This window comes from Rattus norvegicus, chromosome X (assembly GCF_021556685.1).
Source record: "Rattus norvegicus strain SHRSP/BbbUtx chromosome X, alternate assembly SHRSP_T2T, whole genome shotgun sequence".
NCBI lineage: Eukaryota > Metazoa > Chordata > Mammalia > Rodentia > Muridae > Rattus > Rattus norvegicus.
In genome coordinates this window covers 28,890,880-28,908,167 of record NC_141554.1, presented here as the reverse complement: position 1 = coordinate 28,908,167, position 17,288 = coordinate 28,890,880, and the positions used below count along the sequence as shown (strand labels likewise).

The 17,288-nt window shown below is 41.6% G+C and overlaps 1 long non-coding RNA gene across 1 annotated transcript in view; it reads right to left on the bottom strand.

The window, feature by feature from the left end:
• LOC147998178 (uncharacterized) overlaps nt 1–17,288 on the bottom strand; it is a 234,853-nt gene that overhangs the window by 14,048 nt on the left and 203,517 nt on the right. Inside the window, exons 3-4 of the long non-coding RNA XR_015646949.1 lie at nt 3,211–3,357; nt 2,197–2,436 (exon numbers count right to left, since the gene is read on the bottom strand). This is a non-coding gene — a long non-coding RNA (uncharacterized LOC147998178). The remainder of the gene's footprint in view (nt 1–2,196; nt 2,437–3,210; nt 3,358–17,288) is intronic.

The following is a 17,288-nucleotide window of genomic DNA, read 5'->3' as shown; positions in this document are numbered from 1 at the left end:
TTCTTGCATGTACATAATTAGGCATGCTGGTAGTTTATTGAGCTGATGTTTTTATCTGGGGACACTGCTTAGAAGAGTTATTTCTTTAACTCTAGTCATGGTACCATAGGATCGTCCTGTAGGCACCATAAATGGAGAAGCACTGTGAGCCAGGGCCTGGACAATCTTACCTATCTGTGTGCTATTGCATGGCTGGAATTTGGGTTCCTTTCCTGCTGCCCTAGTATTTGCTAGGCAGCCACACTTCAGCTCACATTGCCTTTTACAGATGGAAGATTTTGCCATTCTTGGCAACATGTCCTAATATTATTTAACCAAAATGACTAAATGAATTCTGTTCCTCTCAGCTGACATAACTTCACTTCCTGAGCATCTACCAGAAGGAAAGGTGGGAAAGGCAACATTTACCATTTTAAATTTCAAAACAAACAAAAGGCATTGTGTGTGGTATTTATCACCTCCACACACAAGCATTTGCTTCTTTGGCTATTTATTTTCTCCTCATCCACACTGGGTCTGATCCAAGGAGAGCAGGCACCTGGCCCTGTTTGTTCAGAATGCATGGATGGGCAAGGTTGGTTTGACTGCACATCAGGGACTGAGAACATAGCATGGACTAAATAAAGGATAAGAAGTATTGGCCACATCAGTTCCATGATCTGGGCACATGGCCTCACCTCCAGACCTTCCTCATTTGAACTCTCTGCCTCAAGATTATTTCCTGATTCAGACTTCTGAGGAGGCAGAGAATCTCGGGAGGTATTGCTCAACCACTAAGGCACAGGCCATCTGGACTGAGGAAGACCCAGGCTGGAATTCCATCTGTTTTGGTGGTGTGATCTCTGGGACATTATCCAGGCTCTCAGTATTTCGGTCTACTACATTGCAATGTGGGAAAATATGGCTTCTTGTCTTAGGGTTTCATTGCTGTGAAGACACACCATGACCAGGACAACTCTTGTAAAGGACAGCATTTAATTTTGGCTGACTTACAGTGTCAGAAGTTCAGTCCAATATCATCATGGAAGCCTGACAGTGTCTGAGCTGATATGGTGCTGGAGGAGCTGAAACTTCTACATCTTAATCCACAGGCAGCAAGGCAGCAAGGCAGCAAGGTAGCAAGGTAGCAAGGCAGCAAGGCAGCAAGGCAGCAAGGCAGCAAGGCAGGCAGCAAGGCAGCAAGGCAGCAAGGCAGCAAGGCAGCAAGGCAGCAAGGCAGCAAGGCAGCAAGGCAGCAAGGCAGCAAGGCAGCAAGGCAGCAAGGCAGCAAGGCAGCAAGGCAGCAAGGCAGCAAGGCAGCAAGGCAGCAGCAAGGAGGTGATTGTCTTCTACACTGAGCAGCTCCTGGGCACTGAAGACCTCAAAGATTACTGCCACAGTGACACACTTCCTCCAACAAGGCCACACCTCTTAATAGTGCTACCCCTGGGCCAAGCATTCGAACTCATGAGTCTATAGGTGCCACACCTATTGAAACCACCCCAATTCTGCAAGTCTGAAATACTGATATATTTATAAAAGGGCCCTGAATTTGAATTCTCCATATTTCTTAAGTAAGGGTCTGTAACTGGTGAAACAGAGAAACTCACTGACCACTCATTTCAATCCCAGGCTAGTGAATGGCACTTATAGATAACCATCACTCAACAGTAGCATGGGCTTCGGACTAAGGAAGTGGAAATATAGGGCACTGTGGGAACCTTAGGAAGGCCCCCAGTCCAGATGGTGTGAAGGAAACCAGAGATTAAGTATATTTGTGATTACCTTTTTGAGAGGGCCATACTTATGGGAGTTCAGGACACTGTCTCTGACAATAGACAACCTTACACGTAACCCAGATCTGCCCTGTGCTTTTATATAATCCTGAGAGTATTACCACTTTTTCCAGAGAAATTAGTTTGTTATTAAGAAGCACAGAATTACTAGATATGCTGGTGCACCACTGTAATCCAAATACACACAAAGATGAAGCAGGAGGGTGGACATGAGTTTGTGGATAGCCTGGGCTAAAGAGTAAGACCCTGTCTCAAACAAAAATTTAAGAAAAGAAGAGGAAAAAAATCACCATAGTCATGTCAGAGGGTTCCCTCAGCAGGTAGATAATATAAGGAGGGGAGACAGTAGAAAGGAATGGGGCCCATTTCCTGTCATTACTCACAGCAATGATGCTGTGTGGTGTTTCAGAGATGGACTTACCATGACACTTCATGCCTTCACCAAGAAAGTTACACTAGCCTTCTCTGATGTGCTCAAGAGCTGTACTTTCTCTGTCCTTTACTCGGTGTTTTAAGGATGATCCTTCATCAGAATCCTGGTCTTCCCCCGTCGGCTCCTCATGTAATAACATACACAGACATCTCACACAGTGTACTGAGTCTTGTTAGTTACTTCTGGAATCTACCTTGTACTATTCCATGGGCAGCAGTGGCTGGCATCCTGATAGGGTTAATTCAGAAGAAACAAACCATTCACCATGGATCCATATTAAGCTCTTAACAGCATGAGCGTGCACATTCCTTTCTATGAGACAGAGTACAAATGCGTGTGGATATGGAGAAACCCTGCCAATTTCTCACAATTCTGGAGACCAGGAACATCAACATCGGGGAGGTGTGCTCTTGGGTCTTGTGAGGAACTTACTGGCATGCCCTCAAATGTCAGAAAGCAGGAAGGACAGCAAGTGGAAATGAATTGTGTCCTTACCTGGACTCAGAGCCAAATGTACTAAAAAAAAAAAAAACTATTTTGTTTTGCTTTGTTTCTCTTTGTGTGTGTGGTACTAGTGCATATCCAGAGGTTGGCACTAGAAGTCTTTCTTCATAGCAATGCTTGTTATTTACTGAGTCATGTTCTCTCTGAATTCAGGGCTATCAAGGCCTGCCCCGAGGGATGCTCTGTCTCTGTCTCCAGCGTGCAGGTATTACATTGGGACCATCACACCCATCTGGTTTTTAGGAGGATGATGGACCTTGACTGTGGTCATCATACTTGCATAGCAAGCACTTTATCCATCCACTCCCTACCTTAGGATCATGTCCATTCTTTTTATGATTCTATTCACTGGGCCAGGGCTCTCGTCACCTAAGTGTATGCTTAGATATTTTTCAAAACACATTTTTATTTAGGGGTCTCAAACAATTCAATCTCCCTTCTAACCCACAGACCAGAAAAAGTGGGGGAAAAGACAAATAGGAAAAGGGTGTTATAGACCTGTTTAGAAGAACTTCCTTGGGGGTGATTCCACTCTTTGTTGTCAGGATACTACCAGTCCAGTTCAACAGCAAACACCAAATTGGAATCAGTAGAGGCAGTATGATCAGTAGCAACAGCCAGTGTCCTCCCAACTGGCAGGAGTCCCTGGAAGAATGGAGAATCAGCAGTGAGAATACAAGAAGTTCTCAGGTATGTTTCTCCCTACTAAGTGAAGACCAGTGAAGCTTTGAAGTGCATAGAAATAGAAGAATATCCTCTCATGTTTGTGGGGTTCCATTTATATTCTTTCTAAATATCAAGCACCCTCTCAAGTGTCTGTTTTAAGCAAGACATCACAAGCCAGCTCCCAAGACAGCTTCCAGAAGAACATCATGTGGCACAACAGACTTGTTCAATGAGAAATTTCCACTTCAACTAAGTACCCCCTTCCATTAAGCCACATATTCCCATGCTGGTCTATTCTAAGTTTTCAATGTCAAGTGCTTTTAAGTTTGCCTTCATTTGTTTTGTTTTGAGACGTGCTCTCTATTAAGTGGGTCTGGCAGTTATGGGACTCCCTACATAGACCAGGCTGCTCTTGAATTCTCAGAGATCTGCTTTTGCCTATGCCACTGGAGTGCTGAGATCAAAGGCATACACCACTAAATGAGGCTGCAGTCTGTTTTTAGTGGGAATCAACATGGCCAAACCATAGCACTTTTCTTACTTTGGGTTTTATATTATTTGAAGAGTTGCCATGACCATAGTGACTGTCATAATCAGAAGCATTTAATTATACATGCCTTGCAGTTCAGAGGTTTAGTCCATTATCAGCATGGAAGGACTCTACCTACCAGAGGGGAAAAACTGAGCTATACAACATCCCTAATTTTTCAAAGTCGTGGTGCCACTCCCTGATGACAAAGCACTCAACTATATTTGCCTATGGGGGTCATTGTTATTCATATTACTTTATTCCATTCCCCTCTGTGCTTGCAGCCATATTTTATTGAAAATGAATTTAGTCAGAATTCAAAAGTCCCCATAGTATCTATAGCAGTCTGAGCATTATTTAATAGACCAAATCTTAAAATGACATCTGAGATTCATTGCAATCTCTTACCTGCAACCCTCTGCAAAATCAAAATAAAAAACCACATCACATCCTTCCAACATGCAATGCCACAGAGTGTATATTACCATCTCAAAAAGGAGGGAAGGAAGCCTTGTGAGGAGATAGTGGACCAAAGCAAGCCTGAAAACCAGAGGGTAAACTCCAAATTCTGCATCTCCATGTCTGAGGTCAAAGTGCACTTCAGATTTCCATCTGCAACTTTGTTGACTACAACACACTTCTCTGTCTTGGGCTCATTCCACACCCTGTTAGCAGGAATCCCAAGATTCTGGTATCCCCAACATCTTGGGTCTCAACACAATCCAGGCTTCCCCTTTACAGCTTCATGCAGGGGCCTCTCTGGGTGACATTGCAGAGACACTCCTGAAATACACCAGGCATCAGAAGCTTTCCTAACCCCTAGAGGGAGAGTTTAACTTTTTCTTGCATTAACTCTAAAGCCAGAATCACATGGCCAAAGCTGCCATGTTATACTGCTTTCTGGGCCTGAACTTGGGCCCTCATTCAAATACATTTTCATCAGATTTCTGTTTTTAATGGTTTACTTCACAACTTAAGAGTTTCTTTAATTGTTTTTTTTTTTTACAAGTTGGAAGATCAGCTTGGAGGGGTCTTTCCCTGAGGCCACCACTTGCTTTATTCTACTTAGCATCAGGCTTCTCTTAAATCCTTTTGATCTTGTTGAGAGCAGCACTTAGCTCCATCTCACATCCTGGTGCTCCTTTTGTCCTCAAACTACATTTTGTGTTTTTCTCAGCTTTCTCCTTGTCATTAAAGATCTCCATAACTGTTACCACTAATAACCACACAACAGAGTCAACATTAGGCTATCTTGAAATCTACTTTGCCAAAGCTATTAATCCAAAACTGCATTTTAGCCTCAGGCATTTTATGGTCAAGGGCAAAGGCAGCCACATCCTTTGCCAAAATATTACAAGAACAGTCTCTAGGCCACTTATCAATAAAATATTCTTCCCTCTGAAATCTCTTCATCTGGGCCTTCCAAATTTGCATTGCTCTCAGCACCCATGTCTTCCCCCTCTCTAATTACACGTTCCATTAAGTGAGGCTTTCAAGTGCTTTCCAAATCCAAAGTCCCAAAGACTCAAAGTTCATATTCTGTGAAGGAGAGGCATGGCCAGGCCTATCACAGGGCTATCCTGCTCCCTGGTACCACCTACTGTCTTTGTCCTTGTTCTATTGCTGTAGAGAGACAGTATGAACATGGCAACTCTTGTGAAGGAAAGCATGTATTTGGGGCTTGCTTGCAGTTTCAGAGGTTTGTTTCATTGACACCATGGTGGGGAACACGGGGGCAGACATGGTGCTGGAGAAGTAGTAGAGAGTTCTTCATCCAGATCTGTAGGCAGCAGGAAGAAAGAGAGCCACTGGGCTTGGCTTGGGCTTTTACATCCTTAAAACCCACCTCTAGAGATACGCTTCCTCAAAGAAGGCTACACCTATTCCAAGAAGGCCACAACTTCTAATCAGTCCCTGATGACTAATCACTCAAATATATGAGTCTAGGAATGCTCCAACATATAACAAAGATACATGCTCCACTATGTTCAGAGCAGCCTTATTTTATAATAGCCAGCAGCTGGAAAGAACCCAGATGCCCTTCAATAGAGGAATGGATACAGAAAATGTGGTACATCTACACAATGAAATAATACTCGGCTATCAAAGACAATGACTTTATGAAATTCATACGCAAATGGATGGAACTGGAAAATATCATCCTGAGTGAGGTAACCCAATCACAGAAAAACACACATGGTATGCACTCAGTGCATATAAGTGGATATTAGCCGAAAAGCTTTGATTACCCAGCATACAAGCCACAGACCACATGAAGCTCAAGAAGAAGGATGACCGAAGTGTGGATGCTTAACTCCTTCTTAAAAGGGGGAAGAAAAATATTCATAGGAGGGGATATGGCAGCAAAGTTTGGAGCAGAGACTGAAGGAACGGCCACTCAGAGCCTGCCCCACATGTGGCCCATATATACAGCCCACAAAACTAGATAAGTTTGATGAAGCTAAGAAGTGCATGCTGACAGGAGCCTGATATAGCTGTCTCCTGAGAGGCTCAACCAGAGCATAACAAATACAGAGGTGAATGCTAGCTGCAAAACATTGAACTGAGAATGGGGTCTCTGTTGGAGGAGTTAGAGAAAGGATTGAAGGAGCCGAAGGGGTTTGCAACTCCATAAGAACAATACCAACCAAAAAGAGTTCCCAAAGACTAAACCACTACCCAAAGACTACACATGGACAGACCCATGGCTTCAGTTGCATATGTAGCAGAGAATGGCCTTGTTGGGCACCAATGGGAGGAGAAACTTTTGGTCCTGCCAAGGCTGGACCCCTCAGTGTAAGGGTATGTCAGGGCGGGTAGGTGGCAAGGAGGAGTGTTGGGGAAGGGGCACAGCTGTATAGAAGATGGGGATGGGGATAGGATAGGGGGCTTATGGATGGAAAACTGGGAAGGGAATAATATTTGAAATGTAAATAAAAATGTCCAATGAAAGAAATGAAAAATGAAAAATAATCCACACTAAAGCCTGCAACATGCAGTCTATGGCAGTCTTGCCTGCCCCTGTGGTTTCCAAGTGGCATCTGCCTAGTTTCCTGAGGTTAGCCGGCCTCTGAATGGCTCCATACTCCCAACCCATCCGTCCCCTGAGGACAGTCTGCTTAGACTGGCTACTGAAGTTCTAAACCTCTAGCCCCATAAAATGAAAAGTCCAGAGGCTTGTAATTTACCAGCCAGTTTTAAAATAGTAAATCTTCTAAAAATGCCCACACAAAGCATAAAAAACTCAATTGATATAGATACAGGCTGCAACAGTTAGATTGCATAGATGTACCCTACATTACTTAATTGTTCATCTCTGAAATTCCTAATTACTTATGGCTTCTAGGACCACAGTGGTACTGTCTCATAATCCTCTCTTTCAGGTACCATCTTCTCTTTCCTGTGTCTATTTCCGTCTGTCCATTCATCTGTCTGTCTGTCTGTCTGTCTGTCTCTCTGCGTGTGTCTGTCTGTCTCTGTCCCTTCTCTAAAACTTTCAGCTCTGCCTTCTTTTTCTACTGCCCAATCACAGGCTCCAACCTTATGTGACTAGTAAGATTTCACCCGACCTCACCTGTGTCCGGGCACCTCCTTGAGAGGGCAGAAAAAAGATGGACAGCAATATACAATAAATACTGAAGACAGTTTTGACCTTTTTATACAGAAATTAGATTATTAACAGATTGCATTACCTGTCTTCTTGGGATATCTTATTTGTCCTTATTTCAAATCAAGCTATTCCCCTCTTTCAAATCTGCTTTGGATATTCCCCAACACTGTTCTCGAGTTTCTCATTTATAAGCTCCTGCCTACTTCACCGCTGGTATCAGTCTCAGACAGTTAGCCTATGCTGGATCATTCTTGAAGATTCTCCAAACAACCTTGGCATTTTCTTTAACACAACAACATGACCTATATGCTGTGTAGATATTCCTAAGGGACGTTTCTACATCATTTAGTATTTGACTGATTCCTAATATGCTACAGTTTTATTACCACGTTTAGAAACCGTTACCATTATAGAAAATGAAAACAGTCCTTTCTGCCTAATATGTTTTCAGGTTCAACATTTCACAGGACAATGAATCCATCCTGTATATGTTACTCATACCAGACGTCATTCTGGGCTTCTGGGTTCCCTGGTAAAGGGAATGACCAAGTTTGCTGGTGTTTATAGCTATCAAAGATCTCCAATGGTAGCATGCAATTACACATGCTCAGGCTTCTTTCATGCAAAAATGGTTTTCCCCTAGATTCCGACCTCTATATATCGTAATTTTCCGTCTCTCCTGTGCTATTTCAAATACTCCCTTTTCACAGATGTGACCAAATGAGCTCTTGCAGATGGTTATATTCATATTTGATTCTCTGGCCCTTTCTCCTTTTTCACATGTTTGACACTTATTAGGGTTACACATGAGCTCTAGTGCTACCTGGAGAAAAAGCCGTTCATGTTGTTACATGTCTAGTAAATATGGTTGCTATTTTAGCTCTATCTAGTACAATAAATACTGCTAATGCACCCACACATGCCAGTGCTTACTTTATGTGTGCCAGTGCTGATTGTCCCTTTAGTCATAGAACATATATCCTTGAGAACCTGCAGGGCCAAGCCATAGTTAAACACAAACATCATATCATCAAAATGCTTCCTGAAAAACATACATGGGTGAATATTACCTCCCCCTAAAGATTTACGATTTCTTACTTTATTTTGTATAAATTTAAGACTTGTGTAATCACAGGAGTTCTGAAGAACAATAGTGTGGGACTGGGCCAATTCTGCTAGCTGTTCCCAGAGAATTTGACAGACAGATGAAGTACGTAGTGCTTGGAAGCCTGGCCTTGCTAAGGCGAGTGGTCAGAGATGTGCTGTGTTTCCACAGACAACAAAAAAGAAGCTTGGATGCCAGCACAGAGATCAAAACATCGTCACGAAACAGCATAATTTTAATAATGAGGATACTTTGAAATGTTATTGAAATGGAGACACATCACCATCCCAAAAGAGAAAATTATTCATCACACACAGCAAGCATTACCACCTACTTGTGGACAATTTTAAAAACTTACTTAATAGTCTGATGTCTGATCCAAGGATCACAAAAAACTGTCACCCCTACAACCAGGCTCCCCATGATGTTGGTTTCCATTCACAATTGCATGACAGATTTGTCAACCATATGTTTCCACTGTGGGTTCAGCTGTGATTTATTCTCCACTGTCGCTAAACTCTACTTTCATGTGTATTGAAGATATTGTTGGCCCTATTAGGTGGTACAAGTTTGGATTAGAGTTATTTAGGTAAAATTACATGAGAGACCCTTAGGAAAATATCACTGATCAGACTAAAAGAAAGAATGTAATTTCTGATATTCTCAAAGTCCCTACCTTTATATTGGATACAGGAGTTATATTCATTAAAAAGGGGGGGGGATCTGGATACTTTTTGTGCTAATGCAACTCAAGGAGTAGACTACTTATTTGGATCAAAATTTTGGGGGCAAGTTGGCTGTAGATACCTTGAAGAAAACTTCATTTTTTTTGCTCAAGAAGGACAAACTGTTCATCATCTACACTCAAGAAATCTGGTTAGATTGCCAGTAAATTATGATAACTGTGTTAATATCACAAATGAGGATGTCACATCACAGGGTGATCCAATTATGACAAACAATCCAATGTTTTTACCCATTGCCTTTCATGCAGGCTCATTGCTCATATATTGAGTGTTTCTTTTTTTGTTTTTGTTTTTGGTTTTTGGTTTTTTTTGCCTTTATAGTTTTCTCCATCTTTATTAAATTGGGTATTTCTTATTTGCGTTTCAAATGTTATTCCCTTTCCTGATTTCCATGCCAATATCCCCCTCACCCTTACCCCTCCCATTCTATATAAGTGTTCCCCTCCCAATCCTCCCCCCATTACTGCTATTCCCACAAGAATCCCGTTCACTGGGGGTCCAGCTGTGGCAGGACCATGGGCTTCCCCTACCACTGGTGCCCTTACTAGGCTATTCATTGCTACCTATGTAGTTGGAGCCCAGGGTCAGTCCATGTATAGTCTTGGGTAGTGGCTTAGTCCCTGGAAGCTCTGGTTGGTTGGCATTGTTATTCATATGGGGTCTCAAGCCCCTTCAAGCTCTTTCAGTCCTTTCTCTGATTCCTTCAACGGGGGTCCCATTCTCAGTTCAGTGGTTTGCTGCTGGCATTCACCTATGTATTTGCCATATTCTGGCTGTGTTTCTCAGGAGAGATCTATATCCGGTTCCTGTCGGCCTGCACTTCTTTGCTTCATCCATTTTATCTAGTTTGGTTGCTGTATATATATGGGCCACATGTGGGGCAGGATCTGAATGGGCGTTCCTTCAGCCTCTGTTCTAAACTTTGCCTTCCTATCCCCTCCCAAGGGTATTCTTGTTATTCTTGCTATTGAAGGCCAGATTTAGCCCGTGGTGGTCTGATAGGACGCATGGGATTATTTCTATATTTCTGTATCTGTTGAGGCCTGTTTTGTGACCGATTATATGGTCGATTTTGGAGAAAGTACCATGAGGTGGTGAGAAGAAGGTATATCCTTTTGTTTTAGGATAGAATGTTCTACAAATATCTGTTAAGTGCATTTGGATCGTGACTTCTGTTAGTCTGTCTATGTCTATGTTTAATTTCTATTTTCATGATCTGTCCATTGATGAGAGTGGGGTGTTGAAATCTCCTACTCTTATTGTGTGAGGTTCAATGTGTGCTTTGAGCTTTAAAGTTTCTTTTATGTATGTAGGTGCCCTTGTGTTTGGAGCATAGATATTTAGGATTGAGAGTTCATCTTGGTATATTTTTCCTTTGATGAATATGAAGTGTCCTTCCTTATCTTTTTTGATGACTTTTGGTTGAAAATTGATTTTATTTGATATTAGAATGGCTACTCCAACTTGCTTCTTCAGACCATTTGCTTGGAGAGTTATTTTCCAGCCTTTTACTCTGAGGTAGTGTCTGTCTTTGTCCCTCAGGTGTGTTTCCTGTAGGCAGCTGCTGGGTCCTCATTATGTATCCAGTTTGTTAATCTGTGTCTTTTTTTTTATTAACTTGAGTATTTCTTATATACATTTCCAGTGTTATTCCCTTTCCTGGTTTCCGGGCAAACAGCCCCCTCCCCCCTCCCCTTCCTTATGGGTGTTCCCCTCCCCAACCTCCCCCCATTGCCGCCCTTCCCCCCCAACGATCTAGTTCACTGGGGGTTCAGTCTTCGCAGGAGCCAGGGCTTCCCCTTCCACTGGTGCTCTTACTAGGATATTCATTGCTACCTATGAGGTCAGAGTCCAGGGTCAGTCCATGTGTAGTCTTTAGGTAGTGGCTTAGTCCCTTGAAGCTCTGGTTGCTTGGCATTGTTGTTCATATGGGGTCTCGAGCCCCTTCAAACTCTTCCAGTTCTTTCTCTGATTCCTTCAACGGGGGTCCTATTCTCAGTTCAGTGATTTGCTGCTGGCATTCGCCTCTGTATTTGCTGTATTCTGGCTGTGTCTCTCAGGAGCGATCTACATCTGGCTCCTGTCAGCCTGCACTTCTTTGCTTCATCCATCTTGTATAATTGGATGGCTGTATATGTATGGGCCACATGTGGGGCAGGCTCTGAATGGGTGTTCCTTCTGTGTCTCTTTTAATCTTTGCCTCTCTCTTCCCTGCCAAGGGTATTCTTGTTCCCCTTTTAAAGAAGGAGTGAAGCATTCACATTTTGATCATCCGTCTTGAGTTTCATTTGTTCTAGGCATCTAGGGTAATTCAAGCATTTGGGCTAATAGCCACTTATCAATGAGTGCATACCATGTGTGTTTTTCTATGATTGGGTTACCTCACTCAGGATGATATTTTCCAGTTCCAAACATATGCCTACGAATTTCATAAACTCGTTGTTTTTGATAGCTGAGTAATATTCCATTGTGTAGATGTACCATATTTTCTGTATCCATTCCTCTGTTGAAGGGCATCTGGGTTCTTTCCACCTTCTGGCTATTATAAATAAGGCTGCGATGAACATAGTGGAGCACGTGTCTTTTTTATATGTTGGGGCATCTTTTGGGTATATGCCCAAGAGAGGTATAGCTGGATCCTCAGACAGTTCAATGTCCAATTTTCTGAGGAACCTCCAGAATGATTTCCAGAATGGTTGTACCAGTCTGCAATCCCACCAACAATGGAGGAGTGTTCCTCTTTCTCTGCATCCTCGCCAGCATCTGCTGTCACCTGAGTTTTTGATCTTAGCCATTCTCACTGGTGTGAGGTGAAATCTCAGGGTTGTTTTGATTTGCATTTCCCTTATGACTAAAGATGTTGAACATTTCTTTAGGTGTTTCTCAGCCATTCGGCATTCCTCAGCTGTGAATTCTTTGTTTAGCTCTGAACCCCATTTTTTAATAGGGTTATTTGTCTCCCTGCGGTCTAACTTCTTGAGTTCTTTATATATTTTGGATATAAGGCCTCTATATGTTGTAGGATTGGTAAAGATCTTTTCCCAATCTGTTGGTTGCCATTTTGTCCTAACCACAGTGTCCTTTGCCTTACAGAAGCTTTGCAGTTTTATGAGATCCCATTTGTCGATTCTTGATCTTAGAGCATAAGCCATTGGTGTTTTCTTCAGGAAATTTTTTCCAGTGCCCATGTGTTCCAGATGCTTCCCTAGTTTTTCTTCTATTAGTTTGAGTGTGTCTGGTTTGATGTGGAGGTCCTTGATCCACTTGGACTTAAGCTTTGTACAGGGTGATAAGCATGGATCGATCTGCATTCTTCTACATGTTGACCTCCAGTTGAACCAGCACCATTTGCTGAAAATGCTATTTTTTTCCATTGGATGGTTTTTGCTCCTTTGTCAAAAATCAAGTGCCCATAGGTGTGTGGGTTCATTTCTGGGTCTTCAATTCTATTCCATTGGTTTATCTGTCTGTCTCTGTACCAATACCATGCAGTTTTTATCACTATTGCTCTGTAATACTGCTTGAGTTCAGGGATAGTGATTCCCCCTGAAGTCCTTTTATTGTTGAGGATAGTTTTAGCTATCCTGGGTTTTTTGTTATTCCAGATGAATTTGCAAATTGTTCTGTCTAACTCTCTGAAGAATTGGATTGGTATTTTGATGGGGATTGCATTGAATTTGTAGATCGCTTTTGGTAAAATGGCCATTTTTACTATATTAATCCTGCCAATCCATGAGCATGGGAGATCTTTCCATCTTCTAGGGTCTTCTTCAATTTCTCTCTTCAGTGTCTTGAAGTTCTTATTGTACAAATCTTTTACTTGCTTGGTTAAAGTCACACCAAGGTACTTTATATTATTTGGGTCTATTATGAAGGGTGTCGTTTCCCTAATTTCTTTCTCGGCTTGCTTCTCTTTTGTGTAGAGGAAGGCTACTGATTTATTTGAGTTAATTTTATGCCCAGCCACTTTGCTGAAGTTGTTTATCAGCTTTAGTAGTTCTCTGGTGGAACTTTTGGGATCACTTAAATATACTATCATGTCATCTGCAAATAGTGATATTTTGACCTCTTCTTTTCCGATCTGTATCCCCTTGATCTCCTTTTGTTGTCTGATTGCTCTGGCTAGAACTTCAAGAACTATATTGAATAAGTAGGGAGAGAGTGGGCAGCCTCATCTAGTCCCTGATTTTAGTGGGATTGCTTCAAGTTTCTCTCCATTTAGTTTAATGTTAGCAACTGGTTTGCTGTATATGGCTTTTACTATGTTTAGGTATGGGCCTTAAATTCCTATTCTTTCCAGGACTTTTATCATGAAGGGGTGTTGAATTTTGTCACATGCTTTCTCAGCATCTAATGAAATGATCATGTGGTTTTGTTCTTTCAGTTTGTTTTTATAAAGGATTACGTTTATTGTTTTCCATATATTAAATCATCCCTGCCTGCCTGGGATGATGCCTACTTGATCATGGTGGATGATTGTTTTGATGTGCTGTTGGATTCAGTTTGCCAGAATTTTATTGAGTATTTTTGCGTCGATATTCATAAGGGAAATTGGTCTGAAGTTGTCTTTCTTTGTTGGGTCTTTGTGTGGTTAAGAGTAATTGTGGCTTCATAGAAGGAATTCGGTAGTGCTCCATCTGTTTCAATATTGTGGAACAGTTTGGATAATATTGGTATGAGGTCTTCTATGAAGGTCTGACGGAATTCTGCACTAAACCCGTCTGGACCTGGGCTCTTTTTGGTTGGGAGAACTTTAATGACTGCTTCTCTTTCCTTAGGATTTATGGGGTTGTTTAATTGTTTATCTGTTCCTAATTTAACTTCGGTACCTGGTATCTGTCTAGGAAATTGTCCATTTCCTGCAGATTTTCAAGTTTTGTTGAATATAGGCTTTTATAGTAAGATCTGATGATTTTTTTAATTTCCTCGGAATCTGTAGTTATGTCTCCCTTTTCATTTCTGATTTTGTTAATTTGGACACACTCTCTGTGTCCTCTCATTAGTCTGGCTAAGGGTTTATCTATATTGTTGATTTTCTCAAAGAACCAACTTTTGGTTCTGATGATTCTTTCTATGGTCCTTTTTGTTTCTACTTGGTTGATTTCAGCTCTGAGTTTGATTATTTCCTGCCTTCTACTCCTCCTGGGTGTATTTGCTTCTTTTTGTTCTAGATCTTTTAGGTGTGCTGTCAAGCTGCTGACATATGCTCTTTCCTGTTTCTTTCTGCAGGCACTCAGCGCTATGAGTTTTCCTCTTAGCACAGCTTTCATTGTGTCCCATAAGTTTGGGTATGTTGTACCTTCATTTTCATTAAATTCTAAAAAGTCTTTAATTTCTTTCTTTATTTCTTCCTTGACCAAGTTATCATTGAACAGAGCATTGTTCAACTTCCAAGTATATGTGTGGGCATTCTTCCCTTATTGTTATTGAAGACCAGTTTTAGGCCGTGGTGGTCCGATAGCACGCATGGGATTATTTCTATCTTTCTGTACCTGTTGAGGCCCGTTTTTTTTGACCAATTATATGGTCAATTTTGGAGAAAGTACCATGACGAGCTGATAAGAAGGTATATCCTTTTGCTTTAGGATAGAATGTTCTATAAATATCTGTTAAGTCCACTTGGCTCATGACTTCTCTTAGTCTGTGTACGTCTCTGTTTAATTTCTGTTTCCATGACCTGTCCATTGATGAGAGTGGGGTGTTGAAATCTCCTACTATTATTGTGTGAGGTGCAATGTGTGTTTTGAGCTTTAGTAAGGTTTCTTTTACGTAGGTAGGTGCCCTTGTATTTGGGGCATAGATATTTAGGATTGAGAGTTCATCTTGGTGGATTTTTCCTTTGATGAATATGAAGTGTCCTTCCTTATCTTTTTGATGAATTTTAGTTGAAAATTTATTTTATTTGATATTAGAATGGCTACTCCAGCTTGCTTCTTCTGACCATTTGCTTGGAAAGTTGTTTTCCAGGTTTCACTCTGAGGTAGTGTCTGTCTTTGTCTCTGAGGTGTGTTTCCTGTAGGCAGCAGAATGCAGGGTCCTCATTGCGTGTCCAGTTTGTTAATCTATGTCTTTTTATTGGGGAGTTGAGGCCATTGATGTTGAGAGATATTAAGGAATAGTGATTATTGCTTCCTGTTATATTCATATTTGGATATGAGGTTATGTTTATGTGCTTTCCTTCTCTTTGTTTTGTTGCCAAGAGGATTAGTTTCTTGCTTCTTCTAGGGTATAGCTTGCCTCCTTATGTTGGGCTTTACCATTTATTATCCTTTGTAGTGCTGGATTTGTAGAAAGATATTGTGTAAATTTGGTTTTGTCATGGAATATCTTGGTTTCTCCCTCTATGTTAATTGAGAGTTTTGCAGGATACAGTAACCTGAGCTGGCATTTGTATTCTCTTAGGGTCTGTATGACATCTGTCCAGGATCTTCTGGCTTTCATAGTTTCTGGCGAAAAGTCTGGTTTAATTCTGATAGGTCTGCCTTTATATGTTACTTGACCTTTTTCCCTTACTGCTTTTAATATTCTTTCTTTATTTTGTGCGTTTGGTGTTTTAACTATTATGTGACGGGAGGTGTTTCTTTTCTGATCCAATCTATTTGGGGTTCTGTACGCTTCTTGTATGCCTATGGGTATCTCTTTTTTTAGGTTAGGGAAGTTTTCTTCTATGATTTTGTTGAAGATATTTACTGGTCCTTTGAGCTGGGAGTCTTCACTCTCTTCTATACCTATTATCCTTAGGTTTGATCTTCTCATTGAGTCCTGGATTTCCTGTATGTTTTGGACCAGTAGCTTTTTCTGCTTTACATTATCTTTGACAGTTGAGTCAATGATTTCTATGGAATCTTCTGCTCCTGAGATTCTCTCTTCCATCTCTTGTATTCTGTTGGTGAAGCTGGTATCTACCGCTCCTTGTCTCTTCTTTTGGTTTTCTATATCCAGGGTTGTTTCCATGTGTTCTTTCTTGATTGATTCTATTTCCATTTTTAATTCCTTCAACTGTTTGATTGTGTTTTCCTGGAATTCTTTCAGGGATTTTTGTGACTCCTCTCTATGGGCTTCTACTTGTTTATTTATGTTTTCCTCGAAGTCTTTCAGGGATTGTTGTGACTCCTCTCTATGGGCTTCTACTTGTTTAATTATGTTTTCCTGGAATTCTTTCAGGGATTTTTGCGATTCTTCTCTGTAGGCTTCTACTTGTTTATTAATGTTTTCCTGTGTTTCTCTAAGGGAGTTCTTCACGTCTTTCTTGAAGTCCTCCAGCATCATGATAAAATATGGTTTTGAAACTAGATCTTGCTTTTCTGGTGTGTTTGGATATTCCATGTTTGCTTTGGTGGGAGAATTGGGCTCCGATGATGCCATGTAGTCTTGGTTTCTGTTGCTTGGGTTCCTGCGCTTGCCTCTCGCCATCAGATTATCTCTAGTGTTACTTTGTTCTGCTATTTCTGACAGTGGCTAGACTGTCCTATACGCCTGTGTGTCAGGAGTGTCATAGACCTGTTTTCCTGTTTTCTTTCAGCCAGTTATGGGGACAGAGTGTTCTGTTTTCGGGCGTGTAGTTTTTCCTATCTACAGGTCTTCAGCTGTTCCTGTGGGCCTGTGTCTGGAGTTCACCAGGTAGGTCACTTGCAGCAGAAAAGTTGGTCTTACTTGTGGTCCCGAGGCTCAAGTTTGCTCGTGGGGTGTTGCTAATGAGCTCTCCGCGGTGGCAGCAACCAGGAAGATCTGTGCCACCCTTTCCGGGAGCTTTCGTGCACCAGGGTTCCAGATGGCGTTTGGTGTTTTCCTCTGGCATCAGAGATGTGTGCAGATTGCAGTCTCTTCTGGTTTCCCAGGCATGTCTGCCTCTCTGAAGGTTTAGCTCTCCCTCCCACGAGATTTGGTTGTAGAGAACTGTTTATCCGGTAGGTCCCTTCA